The sequence below is a fragment of the Varanus komodoensis genome, unplaced genomic scaffold (assembly GCF_004798865.1).
Source record: "Varanus komodoensis strain SLA01 unplaced genomic scaffold, ASM479886v1 scaffold20_1, whole genome shotgun sequence".
Classification (NCBI taxonomy): domain Eukaryota; kingdom Metazoa; phylum Chordata; class Lepidosauria; order Squamata; family Varanidae; genus Varanus; species Varanus komodoensis.
The window spans coordinates 14,559,755-14,565,466 of record NW_025335587.1 but is presented as its reverse complement, the minus strand read 5'-3'; positions in this window follow the sequence as shown (position 1 = coordinate 14,565,466).

Genomic DNA, 5,712 nt, shown 5'->3' with positions numbered 1-5,712 from the left:
ATAATACAGAAAAGAACAACTGAGGCTTTCAGACTATACAAAGCAGTAGCTGAGGAAAACAAAGCTGGCTCTGTGAGCGACCCCTTTGCAGTCAAATGCTCCTGTTTCCCTAACATCTTCCATTTCACAGATTCACACTTGGTCTGAGGACGGAGCCATACAAAACCATTCTGGTGGATAACCGTACCATTTTAGTCCGGTTTGTCTTCATCTACTTGTTCGTTTGCTGCTCTCAAAGAGTTATAAAAATGGATCGGGATGCACTCCCTTTGCAGAAGCCGTGCTTCCTCTCCGTGGATCGTTCTGTTCATTTAAGGGTTCTACTTGAATTAACCCCCGCACCAAATTTAGCCAGGTTGGGGGTCTGCTGTTTCTTGGATTCCACCACCCACCCGCTGTCCTAGCCCCTTCCAATTTCCAGAAGACCGATTTTAGCACATTCGATATTTCAGTCCACGAATCAACAATTTCACACCTCAGTTCCTTAAGAACTCCCTTCCCCTGACACACGCGTGAGGCCAGGGCTTGCTAATTGCCATTTTGTTCTAATCTCAATCCCCCGTGACCTCTTTTTATCACACTCTCCATTTGCACTCCCTGAAAACAGTTCTTTTAGCAGTGGAGCTCAACTTTTCTATCACCAGGGCCCACTTGAGGAGGCAGAAAACACCCAGGCCCATCAGCCACAGCATGGGGGAAGGCACAAGCACAACCTGTCACAAAATTGACTGCTTGATGCTACAAGCACTAATTGGCGAGGGGTGAAATCAAAGCATGGCTGCAAAACCATCCCTTACCTTTCATTTCCCATCCAAACCAACCCCCATTGTCAAATTAATATGCAGCCCACCCAAAGCTCTCAAATCTCAAATCCATTCTTTGATTCAGTGCATTGATGCCCATTTGGCACAAAAATCCATTTCTCTTCAGCGGAAGGTTCTCCGCTCAAGTCCATCTTCATATTTTCACCCCACTCATCAAATTACATTCAACAGGAGCCTATTCCTCTCGGACGTTGACTGCTTCCAGTCTCTTGCCTTTTCCCACCAAGTCTCTGTGATATATGTCAGATCCTATTTATTTGAATTATGATTTCAAATTCAATCTGTTTGTTGTGCGAGGATGTATAGACACTCAAAAATGTTATGCCTTCCCTGTTTCAATATTTTATTTAACTGCTGATGACAGGGATTCATCTGCACTGCCTTGTTTCCTTTTCTGTGCTTTGTCTTCCTTTTGTAATACCTGACACAGAAGTTAGCTTTGGGCTGTTCTGCCCTCCACAACAGGAGTTGGCTTAAGGACACCTTGGTTTGGTTTGAGAGCGTCCTCCCGAAAGACTCTTCCCAACCCATAAGAGACATGTCCCATCACTGCTGAGAGTCCTTCATATTGCTATGGCAGGCCCTGTTCCATAAAACCAAACCTTTTTTGATGACTTCTCCATATCCAGTTGTCCCTTTCAATAACCTCCTTTCCTTCCTTTTATACTCTTTTATATGCTTTTATTGTTGTATCCTGCCCAGGGAGCTGTGTGGCTAATAGGGAGGGTTAGAAATCAAATAATTAATAAATAATGATGATAAAATAAGCAGTAATTAAAATACAAATGCTGAAAGAATTAGTATGTTCTGTTCTATACAGATGTGTGTGAGTATCCTTGGTGCTATGAAGCTTTTGATGTCTTATTTGAAAATTGAAATGTTTCAGTTTGTTCCTTTCCTCTCTTTCTTTTTAGTGTTTTTATTGCACCATAAAGAGAAAGGGGGAAAAAGTTATGGGATAAAATTGGTGCCACCTAGTAATAAATGGACTCCACTTGGCTTCATGTGCTAATGGACTTGGTAAGCCATTTCCCAGAATAACTAGCATAATTTATCCAAGCATGGCTTAGAAACGGAAACCCTACTACAATCTTTGTACTACTGGGAATGCAACAGGGTCCAAAAGTCTACCCTCCATGGATTGTCCAACACACCACGACCCCCAAGCACACCCAATCCCTTTCTTCTTCCTTGATGAGGCCTTGTTGAGCATCTCCTCCTCCATCCACACACCTTGACCATTGCTGTAATAACAGTCGCGCAGTCTTGATTCAGTTCTGTTTAGCTTCAGAACTACATTATAGGTCTTGGGTTGTCTTCAAGCCAAGTTCATTGGGGCAAAAGTCACAGAATATCCTTGAAATGTATGAGACACATTATTTGAGAGGATAGAAACATAGAAACAGAGAAACAGAGCGAGTCAGAAGGGGTCTCTCAGGCCAGCTAGTCTGACCCCCGGCTCCACTCATGACATGCCCACCATGTGCATGTCTAGCCTATCTTTGAACACTCGCACTGATGGGGCCTCAACCAAAAGGATGACTCAATCTAACAGACCGATGGCTTCAGGAGCATGATAGTCCTGCTTTTTTTGGTTATATTATTGGCATGAGAAGATGGCACCTAAACGTGAGATGGACAAATAGGACAAATATGCAAAGCTGGCACTGCAAATATTGCCATTAAAAGAGCTGACTAGCCTGCCAAGTTTTGCTGTTTGCATAATATGACCTTATCTCAGCACCTTCTTGGGCTCTGCTTACATTTCAAATGCTAAACTAAACATGTTAAATGAGCTAAAATCCACTTAAAACATTCTCCTGCGCATCAGTGTGGAAAAAGCATCATTACGGGAAGGAAAAGGAGAAATCTAAAACAGAAATAGTTTTAAGGGCAGAAGCTGAAGTGAAAAGCCAACACTGATTCAAGGACAGAACAATCCTATGACCCCTTGGTGGTGTCCAGAGAGCCATAAGAGCTGAGCAGGAAGAAGAGTTCTAACTTTGGAGATTCAGATCCACTTTCTGATCCTCTTCCCTTCTTGACCAGTGGAATGGAAACTGCTGTATTGCCTGCATCACTGAGGTTGTAAGAACAACCTTGGAGAAGCAGTGAGGAAGACTTTTCAAGAGCAGGTCAGATGCAGTGCAGCCTGGTGGCGCTGCTTCGTCCTTTCCTCTCCATCCAAAGCACCTGAGTTGGACTGCTGGAATTGGCCATCTAGCTGGGTTACAGGACAGGAAAACCAAGGAAGTGAAAGTCATTTTCACTTTCCTCATACAGCATCAGTTACGTGTAATCCTCCATGTTGGTGGGGTTATGAAACTGTACCGTGAAATGAAAGACACAATCATTGAGGCTGTGCCCTAACTTCAGAAAATATTCAGATTAGTGTAGCGGTTAGACTGGATCTGGGTTCTAGTCTCCACTCAGCCATGAAGTTCACTGGGGGGCTTTGGGCCTGCTGGCTGACCTACCCTACAGGGTTGCCATGGAAGCAAAGTGGAGAGGAGAACCATGAAGGAGAGCCTTGGTTTCCCTGCAAGAAGAAACAAGATGGGGCACAAACAAATGAGTGAATGACTCCATATCAGAGTACAGAAATGGAGCCTAAACGTCCAAGCAATTCCACATGGCCCAGTTCCCTGGGCTCAATGATCTAGGGAAGCTCAGTCATGAAGAAGCTAAAGCAAAGCCAAGGCAAAGACACGGGTGAGATACTGAAAGATCCCAGAGAAAGAATAAGGCTTAAAATCCCGAATGGCATAAGTTTCTTACCCTCGCTCTGATCAGAGATGGGGTTCTACTGTCATTGAGGTTGGCCATCCCCTCATGAGCACTGAGGTGTCCCCAGTACCTTTACGTCTGAGCCTCTAGTATTTGGCATACTTGGAGTCTCTTGGAACGGTTTCAATGTCTCTCAAAACATCTCTGCATCTCCCTTATCTACAGATCTGATCTTGCTGACAGAACGTCCACGCACTGTGTCAAGGTCACTTAGACATACTCCTGCCATTGTGAGGCCGTTGTAAGTACTGTTGCATTTTCTCAATGAAAAGATGTGAAGTTGAGATGTTCTCAGTCCAGTATCATTGTGTCTGGTGTCCTGAGCATGCACTGTGGGCCTATTCTTTTCGTCTGCAATTCTGAGGCTTCAAACTAAGTCATCTATGTTACGGTCTTCTTTGCTTGCTTCCTGCCTTCCTTTCTCCCTCCCCTCCCCTCCCCTCCCCGCAACTATTAGAGGGTCTTCTAAGTTCCCCTGTAAGATCTCCAGACTAAAATAGCCCTTTGTGGTTTGAAATAGGCTCTTCAATCTTCGTTTCAACGCTTCCATTGATGGATTAATACACAGGTTGCAAGGATGTGTTGCTACTGCACAGAAAACTACTAACAGGGCTGAGAAAACATTCCCTGTCCCAGGGATGCTTCTGAGCATGCTTCCATTTGGCACATTCTCAAGAGCATCCCATCAGAGGAGCTCTGGAAACACGTGGAGAGGAAGTAGCAGAGCCCTCAGACCAAGGCTTCCAACAGGTCTCCCCATGCTTAGCTTGAGCCAAAGAAGAACTTCTGGCAAAATCATGCAGATTTGTAAAGCACCCTTGTGCCTTCTAGACTTGCCTGGACTGCAGCATCCAGAATTCCCGGCCAATGGCCCTGTTGGATGGGGTTTCTGGGAGTTGCAGTCCAAATGCCTCTGAAGGCCACCAGGTTGGGGAAGGCTGTAATCACTGAGCATGACAGACTGAATAACTTTATGTGTAGGTACAGGCTGTCAAATCATACCTGACTTCAGGTAGGCCTACGGATGAAAGCCCTGCACAGTCTTGCATCCTTGACAGCCCTGCTCAGCTCTTGGCTGGGGCTTCCTTTTCGGAATTGATCCACCTCAGATCTGGTCTTCTCCTTCCACTTATAACTTTCCCCAGCACAATTGTCTTCTCCAGAGAGCGTTTCCTTCTCATGAGGTGCCTGAAGGACAACAGCTTCATTGTCATCTATTTTGGCTTCCAGGGCAAGTTCTGGATCTGCTGGATCTAGGACCCATTGGTACATCTTTCTGTCAGTCCAGGGTATGTGCAAAGCTCTCCTCCAGCACCACGTTTCAAATGCATTGGATTTCTTCACTTCTGCTTCCGTCATTGTCCAGCTTTCATACCCACAAATACTGATCAGGAATGCAATTGTGTGGATCATTCTCTAGCAGTGAAGACATCCCAATTTTAGACCAAGCACAGATGCTTGAGTCATCTAAGTTCATCAGCTGCAAGGGTGCTTCTTGGTGAAAAGATGTCCTTCATCAAAAACCCTTGGCAGAAGACCAGAGTATTCTGAATTGAGCATCAGGGAGTGAAATGAATTTAAATAACACATTGTTTCTGTCTTTCTTGGAGTGGTTATCTGTCAGTTCATCCCATTAACTTTTGGAGGGCATAGCAGGTTGCCCTCTATTACTCCTATTTAAAATTGTCCCATTTAAATGAAATGGAGTTGGAGACAGCTCACTCTCTGGGAAATCTGTCTGAAAACCTGGGTTTTGTAAATATCATTAAAATAATCATATTAATCACAATAATTTCATTTCTATACCTTTCCTTAGTCAGCGCTCTCTGGGTCTTTGACAGCAATCCATACTAAAATACAATAAAGTATTATGAAAACAGAAAATATCAAAAAGTATGAAACAGCTAAGAACAAACAGCAACAAAAAATGGCTCTGATGGGACAATTGATGGCCCAGGGCCCTGCGTGTCCAGCTAAGGCATAAAGGGAAATTAAATCTTTCATATCCCAAACTTTTGAAAAGCTTGGCAAAATAAGTCTTCCCAGTTGAAATATCTTTGTGTTGTAGCATGAATTCTCTCTCTCTCTCTCTCTCTCTCTC